The sequence below is a fragment of the Bos grunniens genome, chromosome 13 (assembly GCF_055505025.1).
Source record: "Bos grunniens cultivar Pamir isolate PY7600 chromosome 13, Bosgru_T2T1.0, whole genome shotgun sequence".
Classification (NCBI taxonomy): domain Eukaryota; kingdom Metazoa; phylum Chordata; class Mammalia; order Artiodactyla; family Bovidae; genus Bos; species Bos grunniens.
In genome coordinates, this window is record NC_141177.1 from 82134562 (window position 1) to 82155521 (window position 20960).

The 20960-nt window shown below is 39.4% G+C and overlaps 1 protein-coding gene across 34 annotated transcripts in view; it reads right to left on the reverse strand.

Annotated features, from left to right (window-relative positions):
- The window catches only part of PLCB4 (phospholipase C beta 4), a 483574-nt gene that overhangs the window by 266269 nt on the left and 196345 nt on the right, over window positions 1–20960 (reverse strand). The gene's annotated exons all lie outside the window — the stretch shown is intronic.

Consider the following 20960-nt stretch of genomic DNA (forward strand, 5'->3'; position numbering starts at 1 on the left):
CGGGCTTCGGCAGTCGTCGCACGTGGGCTCACTGGTTGTGGTGCATGAACTTAGTTGCTCCGTGGCATGTGGGATACTCCCAGACTAGGGCTCGAGTCCACGTCCCCTGCACTGGGAGGTGGATTCTTAACCACTGGATTACCAGGGAAGTCCAAATCTGTACTGTTGTAAGTGACTAACTGCATGCTAATTTTCTACAGCGGCAATAAAAAAAATAACATGGGATCAGAGAAAACTTCACAAAGGAACTAGCCTGTTAGGTCATAAGGAATTTGAGGACACAGTTGTCATTCTCAATAACTTAAATACATAGTTCTCAAAGAGTTAAAAGGATTCACTGGGTCAGATTTCAACTTTTCACCCAATAATACAAAAAACAAAAATAAATAACATGAACTCTATACACAATTTTTACTAAATTCATCTAACAAAAAAAAGACAGCCCTTCTATATTTAATTACATGCACAAGAGATGCCAAAATTAGTCATCATTAAAGTATGTACTGTGAAAACTTCAATTACCACACTTTATTCCTAATGTTACAAACCACTCCCTTATCTCTCATGTATAAAGAAACTATTCAAGTTAACATGGTATATTAAAAGATTTCCAAACTTGGTATTAGTTCCAACCAAATCAGAGAGTCTCAAGTCAAGAGGATTTAGATGACTTAGAAGACAGAAAAATGCAAATGCCAATCATATAAAGATTGCCAGGGTTCAAGTAAACATAATTCTACATGAGCTTTAATCACAGTATAAATATATATATTTATATATATAAATAAATGTTTATATAGCCAAAAGTTATATATATATATTATATAAATAAAATATTTATTATATATGTTATTTATATATATTATATATAATACTTATTTATATATAAATATAAATTATATATATATATTTATACCATGATTAATACAGTAGCACACACACATATATATATTTAAAACACACATATGTTTTGTGTATGTATATGCATACATACATACAGATACAGACATGAAGAGAGGTATGTAATATATACATGTTAATAAAGACAGTCATCTTATTTTCATAATTAATAGCACTGACAAGCCACTGACACAATTAGAAACATGGTCCACGATCCTGCAGTTTTCAGTGTTATAAGAACCCCCATCCTGATTCTACTTAACTGCAGAGACAAATACCATGCTGCTGTAAGTCAATGCCTTGTAGAATGAAGGATTATATTATAGGTGGCTTTAATACTTTTTAAGGAATGAACAGAAATATGTTTGTATAATTTACGTTGAGAGAAAATAGAAGCCACCTTAAAACATGCTTCCCAGTTTCTCTCAAACCACAGTGCAGGGGTCAGGCCTGGAAACCTGATCACCTAGCGCCTGAGCACCGGTCACGTTGTCCCTCCAGGAGGCCCTGGGGAGTGCAGCTCATAATCACTCTGTTCTGCAGTTTGCTGCAGGTCACATGCCACCCGCAAGTCCCTTTAGAAGTAGATGGGGGAGCAAGTTCAACAGGCAAATGTGAACGTACAAACCTATCAATCCACCATCATTAGGGAGACATTCGACTGAACAACTCAGTTCAACTAAACAACTTCCCATGAGGTTTAGAAAGAGAAACACATCTGCATGTGTGGGGCCTGGGCTGCAAGATTACGGCAGTTTTAAAGCTGAAGGATACTCCTGTTCCCACAGTAGGGGAGAGGGGATGGGGAGAGTTTTACTTGCCATCTACACAGGAAGGTTGTGTTGTTACACAGAAAGGGTTTATTCAGTGTCTCCAAGATCTTAGGTGCTATGGTAGACATGCATATGTTCTCAAAGCTCTTGCCTAAGCACTTTAAACTGTATAAAACTACTCACACAAATGACTCTTCCAAGCTCAATGCAGACTCTCTCACTTGACCACAACGCAGCAACACAGACTTGTCTTACAGGCCCTTCTAAAACAATCTTACCATCCTCTCAGGAGTCTAGAGAATTCAGGGCCAGATGGAGGGGGTTCTATGAACTAAGATTGGAATGAAGTTACATCTTTATTGACACTAACTTCTCATTAAAATCTAGGTTCTTCTTCAATAATAGGATGATCTGTGATTCTGTCATCAACAGAAACCACAGATATTTTAATATCACACTACAGTTGCCATAGTATCTTGAAATGCTGTGTATTCTCATCACCACTTAGAAAGTATAGTAGCTAATAGGCCTACTACCAGTATTAGTTTATGTGTTAAAGATGAATACATTATTATAGCACAATTCATAATACTTCGATAGCTCTAATGCAATATAACTAATTCTTGATAATCCTATGTATTTTACTTGATGCATTAACAACCTTTATTCTGCAGAAAAACCCATATGCTTCCCAGATGCCAAATGGGTCCATGAAACAAAAATATGAAGACCTCTCCCCAAGCAAGAACAATAATTTTAGTTCCACAAGGCTAGTCAATTCACCCAATCGATTTCAAACCCGGTCATACTGAATTCTGGGATCATATATGAAAGATGAGGCAATTAGAAGTATTTCCCCTTTGAATTCATTTATTTACTCATGCAGCAGATACTAGAATAAACCATAGCTTTAAAGTACCATGGCAGGTGATATGGGATATAGAGAAGGCAATACTGTTCTTAAGAAGCCCAAAGGCTCACAGAAAAACAGGACAATACAGATAACTGTGCACAACTTGACTCCAAGGGAGTAAGTGTTGAGTTAAAGAACTAACATTTGCAACTTAACGCTTTTAGCGTTTAGCCAGAGGTGACTTGAACTGAGATTTTTCTTCGGAACACTAATCTGGTTGAGCAGTAAAGTGGGCCAGAGGGAGGTTAAGGTCATCAAGATAACTTTGGTAACTGCAACAAAAGATACCACAGGCCTGAAGGAGTCAAGTGCCAAGCGCGAAGGTGAATGGTGATCCAGGGCATAGAGCTTTGCTGGCTTGTGCATATGGCTTCAAAAGCATCTTCTTAACAACTCTGCTTTACTGCCTCGCCTTCATATCCATGTTCTGAAAAGCCAACCGTCCAGATAAGCTCACAGTTACAAATCAATGAAAAGACTATGAACTTTTCAAAAAATAAGAAGCAAAAACTGTAAATTCAGTCTTTTAAAAAAATTTATTGGAATATAGTTGCTTTACAATGTTGTGTTAGTTTCTGCAAACAGTCTCAAGAGAAGTCATAAAAGACCTTGAGAAATCAACTGCTCCAGCCCCCTGTTGGCAAACGCCTAAGTTGCTCCTTCACAAACAGGGCCTGGAGGACTGGCTGCATCACAGTTGCATAAAATCTCCAAATCCATCTGACTACCACTGAGAATCACAAAATCACTCAGAACCCCCACTGAAGTCATTTATTGACAGGAAGTTGTGCTAAGAGAAATTTCTTCTGCTCAGCAGCATCCCCTTTAAATAAAACCTTCCACCAATGTCCTCCTCTCTTGTGTTCACCACGTCAATTTCTTTAGCCTTTTCTCTAGAACCTCTATTATAATGATCTTGATTGTTCTTTGAACCCTGTGACAGTTTTCTATACTCTTTTTAGGGTTACCAGATAAAATAAATTTGATTTCAGATCAACAATAAGTAATATTTTACTATAAGCATGTCCAATGAATAAATGTCCCAAATATTACACAGGACACACCTACATTAAAATATGACTTATTAATGATCTGAGTTTCAAATATGAGTGGAGATCGTGAATTGATATTTGCTGTATCTAGCTATTTTCTTTTAAACCTGTCAAAGCCACATACAATCATCTAACTCAGTAGTCTCAAACTTGAGCAAGCATTAGAATCACCTGGAGAGCTGTTACCACATAGATTCCTAAGTCTCACCCCCAGTTTCTGATTCAGAAATCTCTTGCAGTTAGGAATCTGCATTTCTATCAGGTTGCCAAGTGATGCTGACGCTGGTCTGAGGACCATACTTTTTGAAAACTAGTGCTTGAGTTCCCTGAACTGTACTCGAATTCCATGAAGAAAGTGCAGTGTGGGGAAGGAGCATGTCAGGGTCTCTAAAAGCTCCAGCCAGACTGCACAAGCCCAGAATAGCGTGCACTCTCCAAGTCTCCTTCCCCAACACTGGTAGGAAATCTGTGTGTGTGCAGTCACTTCAGTTGTGTCCAACTCTTGGCAACGCTATGGACTTCAGCCCTCCAGGCTCCTCTGTCCATGGGATTCTCCAGGCAAGAATATTGGAGTGGATTGCCATTTCCTTCTGCAGGGAATCTTCCTGACCCAGGGATTGAACCACATCTCTTATTCTCCTGCCCTGGCAGGCAGGTTCTTTACCATGAGAGCCACCTGGGAAGCCAGGAAATCAGACAGTGCTTCAAATTAAGAATGTCCAGCCTCTGCTCATTCATATTGGATTAAATTCTTCAATAATAAAAGGACCTCTTTACTGCTCATATAACTGCTGCTACTGCTCATATAACTGCTCCTGAGGCAAGTTTTTCAAGGGACCCATGAGTCACCCCTTTCATTTGCCCCTCAGAGAATTTGCTCCTTGTCCCAAAGGAGGAACCAGTAGGTGGCTCCATCCCAGTCCCTCTTCTTAAAAGTGGATCTTCTCATAATGACTGTTCCTGTTTTACTTTCTGACCTTTGTGCCCTGGTAAGGCCAGCCTCCTAGGTGGGACAGTTGGTAAATAATCTGCCTTCCAATGAAGGAGATACCAGAGATGCAGGTTTTATCCCTGGGTCAGGAAGATCCCCTGGAGAAAGAAATGGCAACCCACTCCAGTATTCTTACCTGGAAAATTCCATGGAGAGAGAAGCCTCTTGAGCTACAGTCCAAAGGGGTCACAAGGAGTCAGACATGACTGAGTGCGCACACATACACACACACATACACACAAAACCTCCCCCAGGTCTAATGTTTGGTACAGGAGGCTGTGGAATGAGGCAGATTTCTTGATGTCTCCAGTTAACAGCTTCTATGTATCCTTTTCCTTTGTCTGCTAACTTTGAAGACTCTTTCCATTCTGACTCTGGGGTTGGCCTTGAACCCTGTTTTGGCCAATAGAAAGAAGCAGAAGTACTATGTGCCAGTTCTAAATCAAGACTTCAAGAGGTCTTGCAAGCTTGGACTCCTCCTCTTGGGACCTTGCTCGTCACCACAAGCAAGGCCAGGCTAAGCCAACAGGGCATGAGAGACCAGGCGGAACGGAGCTGAGTCAGTCCAGCTGAGGTCATCCGTGACTAGCCAGTCCCCAGCTGACCCACCAGCTGACCACGGATGCATGCGTAAGCCCAGAGGAGCCAAGCCCAAAGCAGCAAAAATGCCCAGCTGTGCCGTGAGTCTGTGACCAAAAATGAATGTTTATTGCTACAAATTGAGGTTCTGGGGTGATAACTGCTCAGCATTACTTTGGCCAGAGATAACTGATGAAGCATCTGCCATCCTGGTCATGCTTAGCTCAACCCTAAGTCCAGTGACTTGTCGAGCTGGGGAAGGCACTATCTGCATTTCGGTGTCTCCAGGTTACGCCCGGACGGAAAGCCTCCCGCTGCCCTGGGTGCTCTGAGTACAGCCCTTGAGTGAAGCTGCTGATTCACTGCACAGTCATTCTGAGTTGGACAATCATATTCAGTGTTGGTCAACACTATGCAAAGTTTTCTCACTGCCTTTTCTTTTATGCCTGGCCAATGTTTCCCACCTTGCTTTTTGCTCACAGGTTTCTCTCTCAGAGCTTTTGGTGTGTATATGTGCATGCTGTCACTGTCTTGCCACGAGATGAATAAAAGAATGACTGAGACTGATTCACTGATCTCTACTTCTCTAAGAAGAGATGAAAAGGAGGTGTGTGAATGAGTAAAATAAATAGGGATGAGAAGAGAGAGGCAACAATATTTACCCCAACCATAAAATCATTACTGGCACAGAAAATCAGAGAAGTCTTCCCCAATCGGGTGAGATATTCTTTTGTAATTAAAACTAATCCCACTGGAAACTTTTTTGACTTACCTTCCATTTATTTCCTATGTTGCTTATATTTCAAAGAAAACTAGCCCTAAATACTTCTTGCATAGGTACTATTTTCCATTCCACAACATTAAGATAAGAAGGGAAGAGGAAGAAGGTATGTCAGTGATTCGATGAGCTGCATGAGATTTTTGTGATTCAAAACAAGTCTCTGCCACCACAGGGAAATGCAGTAACAGTTTTGACCCCACAGGTCATCAGGGTAGGCAACAGAACAAAACCTAAGCAGAGGGGGTGGTCAGACTGAACCCGAGTGCTCATCACCCCTTCCCTTCTCTGCTTTCCCCCACAGACACCTCTGAGTCCCACAGCGAAATGAAATTTAAGGAATAAGGAGAATTGACTGACACCTGAAGAGAAGAGAAAGCATTAAGAGCAAACAAGAGCAGAAGTTAGAGAGGCATTTAACAAGCAGGCATAAATGTATAACATGAGATCTCAGCAGGGAAAGCTACAGTCCAAAGTACGGCAGGACAGGGTTGCAGTGGGTGTGGATTGGAGCTGCTGCAGGACAGAAGGAAGAATCAAGCTTAGACACAGCATAAATGATGACTTACAAGTAATTTGAAGGACACATGCACGCCTATGTTCACAGTAGCATTATTCACAATAGCCACGACATGGAAACAACCTAAATATCCATTGAACAGATGAATGGACAAAGAAGTTGTGGTACATATACACAATGGAATATTAGTCATTAAAAAGAATCATGCCATTTGCAGCAACATGGATGGATCTGAAGATGATCATACTAATTGTCAGAAATAGAAAGACAAATACCGTATTATATCATTTGTGGTAAAATCTAAAATATGACAGAAATGAACTTATTTACAAAACAGAAATAGAGTCACAGAGAACAGACCTGTGGTTGCCGAGAGGGAGTGGGTGGGGGGTGGATTAGAAGTTTGGGATCAGCAGATGCAAACTATTATATACAGAACAGATAAACAACAAGGCCTTACTGTATGGCAGAGGGAATTATATTCAACATCCTGTGATAATCCACAGTGGAAAAGAATATATATACATATGTATGTATGTATAGCTGAATCACTTTGCTGTACAGCAGAAATTAACACTGTAAATCAACTGTATTCCAATAAAATATATTATTTAAAAATTAAAAAATAAAAGTGGTTAATCAGCACATCAAAAAGGCTGAAGATATAATTATTTATAGTGAACAGCAACAAAAGAATGGAAAACTGAGCTGCAGGGGAAGAGGGAAATAGTTTAGTTAAGGAAATTATGGGACACAACACTCAATGCTACACATCCATCAAAACCCAGCTTGTAATGAATCTATAACAACTTGGGGAAACCATGGTGATAGGAAATGTACTAATATCTGACAATGCGACAGTGAGAGAATGGCTTAAAGAAGTGGCAGCGCAAAGAAGTAAATTCCAGGGAAGGACAGTGGAGCAAATATCATCACTCTACATGGTGGGGGAAGGTAAGAGAGGCTTTCAAATGTTGAAGGAATAAAAAACAGGCTCAAGAATGCTACATAACCTAACATAGGCCATGGACAGAAGAACTATATAGATATGTAATTATTCAAAACATTGAAGATTGTCACTGATGTGGGTTAAATCTGTATCCATTAAATGTTAATAAAGAACATCCAAAACTGATCAATTGAGTCCTAGAGGACAAGGATATACTTTAGGTTATGGCAATAACCATAACATAATTACAATAGCCATAATTACAATTTAAAAACAGAAATGGTTATAATGATTGCCTCCAAAGAACTTGGGGAGAGTGTGCAGGAATTGTCCATTTCAGATTGTCTTTCTTCATTTTTTAAAATATATATATATATATATATATACACACACACACACATATATACACACAAACTCACATACATTACTCTAATTAAAAACACAATTCAAATGTTATACTTACCCTACTGAATAACTGTTCAGTACAGATGACCCAGCTGGCAACCAAGAGGAGCAGAGGGTATTCTGTGAGATAAGTCAGAAAGTCCCTCAAATACAACCTGATTTTCTTTCAGTTCACTCAGTCCTGTCCAACTCTTTGTGACCCCATAGACCGCAGCACACCAGGCGTTCCTGTCTACCACCAACTCCCGGAGCTTGCTCAAACTCATGTCCATTGAGTCCATGAAGCCATCCAACCATCTCACCCTCTGTCGTCCCCGTCTCCAAAGTATTGGAGTTTCAGCTTCAGCATCAGTCCTCTAGTGAATATTCAGGACTGATTTCCTTTCCGACTGTCTTTGAGCACATTTATAGCATGGAAAACTGCACTAAGAACCTCAGTAATGAGGAACTGTTGATTTCCACTTTCCTTTTAAGCCCTGAAAAATCATAGGGAGAGGTACTGCTATGTGAAAATCTGTGAAGGGAGCAGCTGCCCAGAAATGTGGTGTTGCCCGGAGACAGTGTCATGTGTAGAAAGAACTCGAATGGTAAGACCAACCTGGGAAAGCAAAGGTTGTTTCCCAGCTCTCCTACTCTGTGCTGGAAGACAGCTATGCTTACATCCTCTGAAGCATCAAGCCCACCTCCTCCACAGCAATATGTGGCAGCCCACAGCCATCAACCCAGCAGCCCCTTAGGGTCTTAGCACAGGCCCACTCTGCTTTTAGAAACCGTCCTTGTGAACCATGACATGTGTTACATGTATTGCTTGTAGTGAACTGACCGCAGAATGTCTTCATTGTTGACTGTTAAAATGGTAATATGCTAGTGGTATGTCCACAGACCCCAAGTCCTTCCTACAGTACCCGCATCCCTGCACCACCGAGCATCACCATTTTAATCTGTCTGTTCTTAGGCTCTCACCTGGACTAGCCTTATTGCTCTACAAACTCATCATTCCCTTCTGCTCCAATCCCTAGCTTCTTTTTCCAGCCCCCAACCAACCCAGTCATCTCAGTCTGCCAGCTTCTACATGATTATTTACAGAGCACTGCTCCCTTTAATGCTATTCCCTTCCTTTCCTGAGGAAAAGCTTCCCTTAGCTCATCACTGCCCACTGCAGCATGACCCCCAAGAGTGTTCCAAGCAATACTAATGCCTCCACTAGTTTTTATAAAAATACTAAGGAAAGAAAAGTAGAACAGTCTTATGGACTCTGTGGGAGAGGGAGAGGGTGGGAAGATTTGGGAGAATGGCAATGAAACATGTAAAATATCATGTAGGAAACGAGTTGCCAGTCCAGGTTCGATGCATGATGCTGGATGCTTGGGGCTGGTGCACTGGGACGGCCCAGAGGGATGGTATGGGGAGGGAGGAGGGAGGAGGGTTCGGGATGGGGAACACATGTATACCTGTGGCGGATTCATTTTGATATTTGGCAAAACTAATACAATTATGTAAAGTTTAAAAATAAAATAAAATTGGAAGAATAAAAAAAAAAAAAAAGAAAAGTAAAGAATGGATTCCATGGAAAGACAATCTGGAATATGCTGCACACTCCAATTCCCATAGGGAGATTCACAATCTATGTTAGAATGCTCTGGGCTCTGGGAATCCCATGGTATAAAAGTGTTTGGCTTTGTTTAATTCATCATTTCACTTCTACACAAAAAGTACATTAACACAATCTGGAATTTCTCTTTTCTTGACCACACTTTGGCCACATTACTGGTTTGCTGTCCCAGGAGCTGTGGTCTAGTGTGAGGTTTCGTCACCGTGAATGCACAGAAGGCATTCTCCACCATCGTCTCCCTCTGCCTAAACCCTTCTACCTCAAGATCTGGAACAAAGAGATGCTTGGCTGGCTTGTTTTATTCTTTACACACTTTAGAACTGCATAGCTTAACTTCTGTAGCCTACATACTGTAGGAAGGCATATTCTGTATCTGAATTATGTTTGGAGAGGACAGAATCTGGGAGAATGCTTTATAAATAGTAAGGGCTCAATCAGCATTTGATTAGTAAATGATGCCTGGCTAGCAACAGCTGTTGATTTAAATTAGGGGAGGCCCTTATTAACTCCAAATTGCAAGATGGGTATGCAAACCCCCATGGGCTTAGAAATGAGGCTGCCCCTAAGAGTTTTGCAGATTCTTTACCACGGGACCTGAGAAATGGTAAGTGGCAACCCAAGTTAGAAATATAAGGAAGTGATCCTTAACCACACGGAGTTAATAATGGCTATGATAAGACACATTTGTGTAGGCAGAGATTATGGGTCACTTAAGCATACACTCATACCCAAATGCCTGCACACACATATACATTGATCTGGGAAGTAGTTATATCAGTATACCTACATATAAAAATACAAAGTCTTAAACTGTGATCTATGCATTTTCCAGTAAATGTAAAATATACTCCAATAAATAAAACACAATAGAGAAAAGTGAGAAAAAATATAATACAGAAAACACCATGCTTTAAGTTCTTATTTTTGTCTTTTTTATTTACTCTCTTAGAGTATGTGGGAGAGCAACCCATTATTCCACAACCTGTATTTTTGTGACACAGTAAATGCATCACTAAGGAATTATTTAGGACATGAATTTGAGCAATCTCCAGGAAATAGTGGAGGAAATAGTACTAGAATAAAAAGTGTCACATAGGAGCATACACGGGGCAACAGGAGACAAGAGAAATCTGTATGCTGTTATCCTTTCCTATAAAAGACAGCATCTTCCTCTTTCTCTTCTACCAGGCCAAGTTTTAGCCAAAATCCTATACGCTAAGTTGCCTTTGGAGGAAACGGTATTCAACCACCATTGATCCCATCTGACATTGTTAGTTTCCATAGAAACTCTCGTAGAATGCTCCCACTTATCTGGACCAAGTGCCTCTCCCATCCATTAAAAATAAGCCCAGGAAAACCCTGCCTCAGAGGCTGACATCTCGCAGCCCTGCTCTGTTGCAGAAGGACACAAGAGCCATTCAAGCAGCTTCTGTTACCTTTATCAGAAGAGCTGTCTCCATTACCGATACACAAATTAAAGATTAAACACTGCCTTGTCCAATTAGCATGGTCTAACTAGGCTGTTCCCTGTAGGACTCTCATAGAAAATGTTCCCAAGGCTCATATTTGAACAACAACAACAACAACAAATTAAAAGAAAAAGTCTGGATACTAGAAAAGGAGTCCTATGTCCTATGAGTTTATATCATTATGTAATCACCAGCAGCCTCTGGGGGTGATGTTGCTTATTATGCTAGAAGGTCATTCCTCCTTGTTTTGGGAGGGGGAGCAGAATTGCAGGCCTTGGGAGGAAGTACAGATGGGTCATCTAAATATCCTTATTTTTATCAGTATATGTGCTCACCAGAATCAGCCTTTCCTGTGAAAACTGCAAGACATTAAAAGACAAACAGTGTAAGAAGTCAGTAGAGTATCCTTAGGGAAAGGAAGGAACAGTAACCAGAACAGCTCATGGGGGGATCCTGGGGTGAGGTGCTCAGATCATCCTGTTGTTTTTTCAGGCCGTCGTTCTTGTTGTTCAATCGCTAAGTTGTATTTGACTTTTTGCAACCCCGTGAGCTGAAGCACGCCAGGGTCCTCTGTCCTCCACTATTTCCCAGAGTTTGCTCAAATTCTGGTCCATTAAGTCAGTGATGCTATTTAATCGTGTCTTCTGCTGCCCTCTTCTCCTTTTTCAGGTTATACACATGCACTAACCTCACTAAAATCCAGGAAGCTGTACATGTAATGATCTGTGCACTTTTCTAATTGTATGTTAGCTATACTTCAATAAAGAAATTGTATACGCAAATGACAGACAAACCAAGGGATCTGGGCAACAGAGTTATTTGGCCTGGAAGTAGAAAGAGGCCACCACAGCCTGCTAAATTTCCTCCTGAACTAATCTGGAAAAGTAAGTTAAGAACCAGGTCCAGGGACTTCTCTGGTAGTCTAGTGGTACAGAATCTGCCTTCCACTGAAGGGGATGTGGGTTCCATCCCCAGGCAGTGAACTAAGATCCCACATGCTGCGGGACAAGTAAACCCGTGCACCGCATCCAGAGGAGCCTGCATGAAACCAAGAGCCAGCACAGCCAACAACAGAGAAAGAGCAAGGTCCAGACCACTCATGTAAGATGCCAGAAATGTGACTGAGGGGCTACATCACATTTCTCAGGGAGAGTTGCCCATGAACTGTGTCCAGCACGTCTTCCTCACCCACTGAATGATAAGAACCAACCGGTATCTGCAGGAGGCATTTACAGGATCAAGTGCCCCACAACCTGCCTCGACATCTGGGAACTCTGCCAGCCAAGGGCGCCTGGTCCTGCCTAAGCTCCAGGAACAAGGTTAGGCCACTCATGGACTTGTCACGGATTTTTAAAAACAGAATTGGGAAAGTGGCCTGTTTTTCTGGGTGCCTGAGGCTATAATGAGTATAGTTTGCTGCTGTTGGAAGTCATATTTCCATTAAAGGGAGGGGTCTAATCTATAGAAATAGAGTTGGTTTACATCAGTTGGATAGGGACTACTAAATATTTTTCCATAAAATATAGATTACTACGTTCTAACACTTATGGCCTATAGAAGCAAAGGCAAGGTCAAGACCCTTGGCTTTCTAACCATGGATAATATCTTCATCCACTCAACTTTAGTCACCCCCACACAGAGGCATTTGCTTGACCTTGAAATCATCAGCAAAAACACCCCCTTTAAACGTCATATGCCAGCATCCTTCCCTGTCCATCATCTGTTACCTTCTCAACTACCATAACTCCAAGTCCAACAATTCTATTTCTCACAGACTCCTACCATCCATTGACTCTACTGTTCTTTCATTATCCATCACAGTCCCGGGCCTCCCTTCCCTTCTTATTCAGTCTAAACTCCATTGTCCAAACATTCTTACTATTTCACTGTCTCCCACTTCGCCAGTTCCCCAAGAGGAGCATACCCAATTCTCTGTCTACTAAGCAATGTGGAATTCAACTAAGCTGAAGAAAAACTCACAAACTGACTGTGATGGTGATGGAGAGAAGTAGGCTAATTTGGGGGACTATTTTGGAAGCCATGACAGCAGCAGATGAATTGGATATAGATAATAAGGGGAAAGGAGGCATTGAAGATGATGCCGAAGGTGCTAGATTGAAAAACATGTGAGATATTTATTGGTAAGTGAAAAGCTAGAGGAAAAATATATTTTTTTTTAAATCAAGTGTTCTGCTTTATTATTTTTTTACAAACTTTTTATTTATTTATTTTTCCATCTTCAGATAGTAACCCTTTATTTTATTTCATATAAATTTATTTAATTGGAGGCTAATTACTTTACAATATTGTATTGGTTTTCCTATACATCTACCTAAATCCACCACAGGTGTACACGTGCTCCCCATCCTGAACCCCCCTCCCACCTCCCTTCCCATACCATTCATCTGGGTCATCCCAATGCGTCAGCTCCAAGCATCCTGTATCCTGCATCAAACCTGGACTGGCGATTCGCTTCACATATGATAATATACATGTTTCAATGCCATTCTCCCAAATCATCCCACCCTCGCCCTCTCCCACAGAGTACAAAAGACTGTTCTATACATCTGTGTCTCTTTTGCTGTCTCTCATACAGGGTTATTGTTACCATCTTTCTAAATTCCATATATATGCATTAGTATACTGTACTGGTGTTTTCCTTCTGGCTTACTTCACTCTGTATAAGAGGCTCCAGTTTCATCCACCTCATTAGAACTGATTCAAATGTATTCTTTTTAATGGCTGAGTAATAATCCATTGTGTATATGTACCACAGCTTTCTTATCCATTCATCTGCTGATGGACATCTAGGTTGCTTCCATGTCCTGGCTATTATAAACAGTGCTGCGATGAACATTGGGGTACACGTGTCTCTTTCAATTCTGGTTTCCTCAGTGTGTATGCCCAGCAGTGGGATTGCTGGGTCATAAGGCAGTTCTATTTCCAGTTTTTTAAGGAATCTCCACACTGTTCTCCATAGTGGCTGTACTAGATTGCATTCCCACCAACAGTGTAAGAGGGTTCCCTTTTCTCCACACCCTCTCCAGCATTTATTGCTTGTAGACTTTTGGATCGCAGCCATTCTGACTGGCGTGAAATGGTACCTCATTGTGGTTTTGATTTGCATTTCTCTGATAATGAGTGATGTTGAGCATCTTTTCATGTGTTTGTTAGCCATCTGTATGTCTTTGGAGAAATGTCTGTTTAGTTCTTTGGCTCATTTTTTAATTGGGTCGTTTATTTTTCTGGAATTGAGCTGCAAGAGTTGCTTGTATATTTTTGAGATTAATTCATTGTCAGTTGCTTCATTTGCTATTATTTTCTTCCATTCTGAAGGCTCTCTTTTCACCTTGCTTATAGTTTCCTTTGTTGTGCAGAAGCTTTTAATTAGGTCCCATTTGTTTATTTTTGCTTTTATTTCCAAAATTAACAAGGAAACACAAACTTTAAATGATACAATAGACCAGTTAGACCTAATTAATATCTATAGGACATTTCACCCCAAAACAATGAATTTCACCTTTTTCTCAAGTGCACATGGAACCTTCTCCAGGATAGATCACATCCTAGGCCATAAATCTAGCCTTGGTAAATTAAAAAAAATTGAAATCATTCCAAGCATCTTTTCTGACCACAATGCAGTAAGATTAGATTTCAATTGCAGGAGAAAAACTATTAAAAATTCCAACATATGGAGGCTGAACAACACACTGCTGAATAACCAACAAATCACAGAAGAAATCAAAAAAGAAATCAAAATATGCATAGAAACAAATGAAAATGAAAACACAACAACTCAAAACCTGTGGGACACTGTAAAAGCAGTGCTAAGGGGAAGGTTTACAGCAATACAGACATACCTCAAGAAACAAGAAAAAAGTCAAATAAACAACCTAACTCTACACCTAAAGCAACTAGAAAGGGAAGAAATGAAGAACCCCAGGGTTAGTAGAAGGAAAGAAATCTTAAATTTAGGGCAGAAATAAATGCAAAACAAACAAAAGAGACCATAACAAAAATCAACAAAGCCAAAAGCTGGTTCTTTGAGAGGATAAATAAAATTGACAAACCATTAGCCAGACTCATCAAGAAACAAAGGGAGAAAAATCAAATCAATAAAATTAGAAATGAAAATGGAGAGATCACAACAGACAACACAGAAATACAATGGATAACAAGAGACTACTATCAGCAACTATATGCCAATAAAATGGACAACTTGGAAGAAATGAACAAATTCTTAGAAAAGTACAACTTTCCAAAACTGACCCAGGAAGAAACAGAAAATCTTAAGAGACCCATCACAAGCATGGAAATTGAAACTGTAATCAGAAATCTCCCAGCAAACAAAAGCCCAGGGCCAGACGGCTTCACAGCTGAATTCTACCAAAAATTTAGAGAAGAGCTAACACCTATCCTACTCAAACTCTTCCAGAAAATTGCAGAGGAAGGTAAACTTCCAAACTCATTCTATGAGGTCACCATCACCCTAATACCAAAACCTGACAAAGATGCCACAAAAAAAGAAAACTACAGGCTAATATCACTGATGTACATAGATGCAAAAATCCTTAACAAAATTCTAGCAATCAGAATCCAAAAACACATTGAAAAAATCAAACATCATGACCAAGTGGGCTTTATTCCAGGGATGCAAGGATTCTTCAATATCCACAAATCAATCAATGTAATACACTACATTAATAAATTGAAAAATAAAAGCCATACGATTATCTCAATAGATGCAGAGAAAGCCTTTGACAAAATTCAACATCCATTTATGATAAAAGCTCTCCAGAAAGCAGAAATAGAAGGAACATACCTCAACATAATAAAAGCTATATATCAAAAACCCACAGCAAACATTATCCTCAATGGTGAAAAATTGAAAGCATTTCCCCTAAAGTCAGAAACTAGGCAAGGGTGCCCACTCTCACCACTACTATTCAACATAGTTTTGGAAGTTTTGGCCACAGCAATCAGAGAATAAAAAGAAATAAAAGGAATCCAGATTGGAAAAGAAGAAGTAAAACTCTTAATGTTTGCAGATGACATGATCCTCTACATAGAAAACCCTAAAGACTCCACCAGAAAATTACTAGAGCTAATTAATGAATATAGTAAAGTGGCAGGATATAAAATCAACACACAGAAATCCCTTGCATTCCTATACACTAATAATGAGAAAATAGAAAGAGAAATTAAGGAAATAATTCCATTCACCATTGCAACGAAAAGAATAAAATACTTAGGAATATATCTACCTAAAGAAACGAAAGACCTATATATAGAAAACTATAAAACACTGATGAAAGAAATCAAAGAGGACACCAATAGATGGAGAAATATACCATGTTCATGGATCTGAAGAATCAATATAGTGAAAATGAGTATACTACCCAAAGCAATCTATAGACTCAATGCAATCCCTATCAAGCTACCAACGGTATTTTTCACAGAGCTAGAACAAATAATTTCACAATTTGTATGGAAATACAAAACACCTCACATAGCCAAAGCAATCTTGAGAAAGAAGAATGGAACTGGAGAAATCAACCTGCCTGACTTCAGGTTCTACTACAAAGCCATAGTCATCAAAACAGTATGGTACTGGCACAAAGACAGAAATATAGATCAATAGAACAAAATAGAAAGCCCACAGATAAATCCACGCACCTATGGACACCTTATCTTTGACTAAGGAGGCAAGAATATACAATAGAGAAAAGACAATCTCTTTAACAAGTGGTGCTGGGAAAACTGGTCAACCACTTGTAAAAGAATGAAACTAGAACACTTTCTAACATCATACACAAAAATAAACTCAAAATGGATTAAAGATCTAAATGTAAGACCAGAAACTATAAAACTCCTAGAGGAGAACATGGGCAAAACACTCTCTGACATACATCACAGCAGGATACTCTATGACCCACCTCCCAGATCATAGGAAATAAAAGTGTTCTGCTTTAAATTTTAACGTTTAGTATGCTTAGTAAGTATTTCAGTGAAAATGCCAAGTAAGCAGTTGGATATGTGAGTCTGGAACAGTTGAATACATGAGAACTAGGAACAAAACTATAAGTGTTATGTAAAGCTTTGAGCCCACATGAGAGCAAAAGAGAAAATACATAGAGAAGAGTCCTGGGTCACTCTAACATATAGAGGTTATGCAAAACAAAAGAGATCCTGATTGAGGAGAAGTGGTTGATAAGGTAAGAAAAGTTAGGACAGTGTGGAATTGCTGTCTCTAAGAGAAGAGTATTTCAGGAAGGAGAGAGTGGTTACTTGGATCAAAACTGTTGAGGTGGCTGATAGGGACAGAAAGGAGACCTTCAGATTTCCCAATAAGGAGGTCACTGAAGACTTCCCCTGGTGGCTCAGAGAGTAAAGAATCTGCCTACAATGCAAGATCCCTGGATTGGGAAGATCCCCTGGAGAAGGCAATGGCTACCCACTCTAGTACTCTTGCCTGGAGAATGACAGAGGAGCCTGGTGGACCACAGTCCATGGAGTCAAAAAGAGTCAGACATGACTGACAGACTAAGTGTACATTGATGCTGTAGCTTAAGCTCCAGTACTTTGGTCCACTGATGTGAAGAGCCAACTCATTAGAAAAGACCCTGATGCTGGCAATAATTGAAAGCAAAAGGAGAAGAAGGTGGATGAGAATGAGATGGTCAGATAGCATGACCAACTCAATGGACATGAATTTGAGCAAACTCCAGAAGATAGTGGAAGACAGAGGAGCCTCGTGTACTGTGGTCCATGGGGTCACAAAGAGTCAGGCATGAATTAGCGACTGAACAACAGCAATATTATTGCCACTTTGTCATAGGTTAATTGACCATAAGAATGTAGGTTTATTTTCCTAGATTCACTATTCTGTTCCAATTGATCTGTGTGTCTGTTTTGTGTCAGTATGATACTGTTTTGATAACCATAACTTCATAGTATACTTTCAAGTGTAGGAGCATGATACCTACAGATCTGTTTTTATTTCTCAAAACTATCTTGACTATTCAGGGTCTTGTGTGCTTCCATACAGATTTTAGCATCATTTATTCTATTTCTATGAAAAATGCCTTTCATATTTTGATAGGGATTGCACTGACTCTGTATATTATTTTGAGTAGCAGAACAATTATAATGATATTGATTCTTCCAATCCATGAGTACATGGATTTCCACTTACTTGTGTCATCTTCAATTTCCATTCTAAATGTCCAATAGTTTTTCCTATATCCTAAAGTCTTTCACCTCCTGGGTTAAACGTATTCCTAGATATGTTATTCTTTTTGATGTAATTATAAATGGATTATCCTCTTAATTTCTCTTTCTAACAGTTTGTTATTGGCATATAGAAATGTAACAGGTTTCTGTATATTAATTTTCCATCCTGAAATTTTACTGAATTCTTTATTAGTTCCAACAGAACTAGATTTAATAAATGTCTTTCCTTCTTGTATAGTCCGGTACCCTTTATACCGCTGTTTTTCACTGTGTCCCAGGGTGGGTGAGTTGTGCTTGGGCCCCTCGTTAATATCCCTCCCTACTACAGTTGTTGCCCCAGGGGAGAGGTTTCTATGGATACCATGTCTTCATCTTTCCTACTTGTTTCCCTGGGGTCCCTTCTATGTGTAGTAGCTGTTCAATCAGCACTCAGGTCTTCTTCAAGAGAACTGCTCTGTATGGAGGTATAGACCCAATGTGTCTGTAGGAGGAAGTGAGGTTAGAGTCTTACTAATCTTGGACCCTTTTCCTGTTTACTTCTGTATTCTCTCTCCCCTCCTCTACCAGAAAATAATTCTTCTCTAATTCACTGCTGTCTTCCAAATGCTTTAAAAAAATGCTTAGTACCTGTTAGACACTTGATAAATACTTGATATATGAATGAATTAATCACAGACATAAAATACCCCCACAAATGACCATTTTAGAAAACACTAATCAGGGGAGAACTATAAAGTCTTCCTGAGTCCAGCTTCTTTATCATTTAATATTACAATATTAAAAAACATGAAATCTGCAAACCATTTCTGAATGATCAAAACAAAACTAAAATGAGATATATTTTAGTCAATCAAAATAGACTATAATTTGACTAAGATGAAAAATAAAATCTGCTTCCATTTTAGCATCATCAGCTTTTGACAACATAAATCACAGGTGCTAGCACTCTGGAGCATGAATGACATCTGAGAATTTAAAAATCCTTTGATCGTAAAAAAAAAAAAAAATATGTTACTAAGTTACATCCAGCACTGAATCCAAATAAACATATGACAAACCTATTTTTCTCTCAGCTTTATCTTTTAAACAATGAGACAGTGAATAGGCCAAAACAGAATTTTAACATCAAGTTCTGCCTGGTTAGATTGGACACTTCCAATCGATTTTAAGGGGCTATTTGCCTCTTGTTCTTATATTATTTTCTCCACTTTGGAACCTGTATGGTACACATAAAACATTTACCCATGTTTAAAGCACTCTTTTCATAGGAATAAGAATTGATTGATTGACATGAACATATGATCTATGAACCATAAACTTGATTTTATTCCTCCATATTGCATCAAATGTTAAAAATTACCTATTTTCTTCACCTAGCAGTAGTTACGATAGTTCAACTGTATAAATGAAGTTCCCAAATAATTCAGGAAATCTGGGAAATTTGGGAAGCAAAGAATTTTAAAAATCTGATTCAATTAAAAAAATATACTGGCTTAGTCACACAGGCCAGGTCTAAATATGATGAGATTCTAAGCAGTTTACTTGCTTGTTATTACCCACTGTTTCCAACAATGGACAATTCAGAGACGACTAAATCTAAGAAAAAGCCTAGGCTATCCCAGGTGGCTCATTGGTAAAGAATTTGCCTGCCAATACAAGAGACACAAGTTTGACCCTTGGGTCAGGAAGATCTCCTGGAGAAGGAAATGGCAAACTACTCTAGTATTCTTCTCTGGGAAATCCCATGGACAGAGGAGTCTGGCAAGCTATAGGCAATGGGGTCACAAGAGAGTAGGACACGACTTGGCAACTAAACAACAAAAAACATGATAACTTCTAGAAAGTTTTAATCTTTAACCTATTCAAACATATGTCCTATTTGATGATCAAAAACTTTTTCATGATATTGCTCTTAATGTCACATATGTATTGAAAAACATGGACAACACCCCTCCAAGCACCTTGATTTATTGAGGGCTACATTATATATAATACGATACACCCATGTAACCAGCACCATCATCAAGATACTAGAACAGTTTGCATCAGCTCAAAAGCTTCTCTGGACCCTTGGCCATCCCCACCCCTACACCCTACCCAACACAAACTCCAGCCACAAGCAAGTACAGATATGCTTTCTACCATGACACATCAGATCGGCCAGTTCCAGAATATCCTATAAATGAAATAACACAGCAAGTACCCTTTTATGTATCACTTCTTTTATACAGTAGGATGTTTCTGAGTTCCCCCAATGTGGGGTCCCCCCAAGTTGTTAGCTGTACCAGTAACTTGTTCTTTTTCTACTGTTAAGCAGTATTCCATGACATGCAGAGCTCATAAATTGTTATGCATTAATTTGGTGGATATTTGTTTGTTTGTTTTTCTCAATTTTTGTTAGTAAAACTAAGGCTGTTATGAACATTCATTTACAATCTTTGCGTGGATATAACTTTTCATTCTCTTTGGGAAAAAAAAAGAACAAACCTAAGAGTGAAAATGCTAGTGGTATATGGTGAGCGTATGTTGAACTGTATGAGAATCTGCCAAACAGTTCTATGTAAGTGCACTAAAAAATATGTTTACTTTCCAGATAAAAAACTTCAATATTGAACATTTCAGCCTTCACACACCAGTTTGCTTTCTCTGCCCCACAAGATGTTCTTCTTCGTCTCCATGTAATTCAGTGCACAGAACCATCCCATAATGGCACTGAGGACCAGCTGCTAGAAACAGCATGTTTTTCCACATGAAACACTAATTATAGGGAGGAGTCACTTAACAGA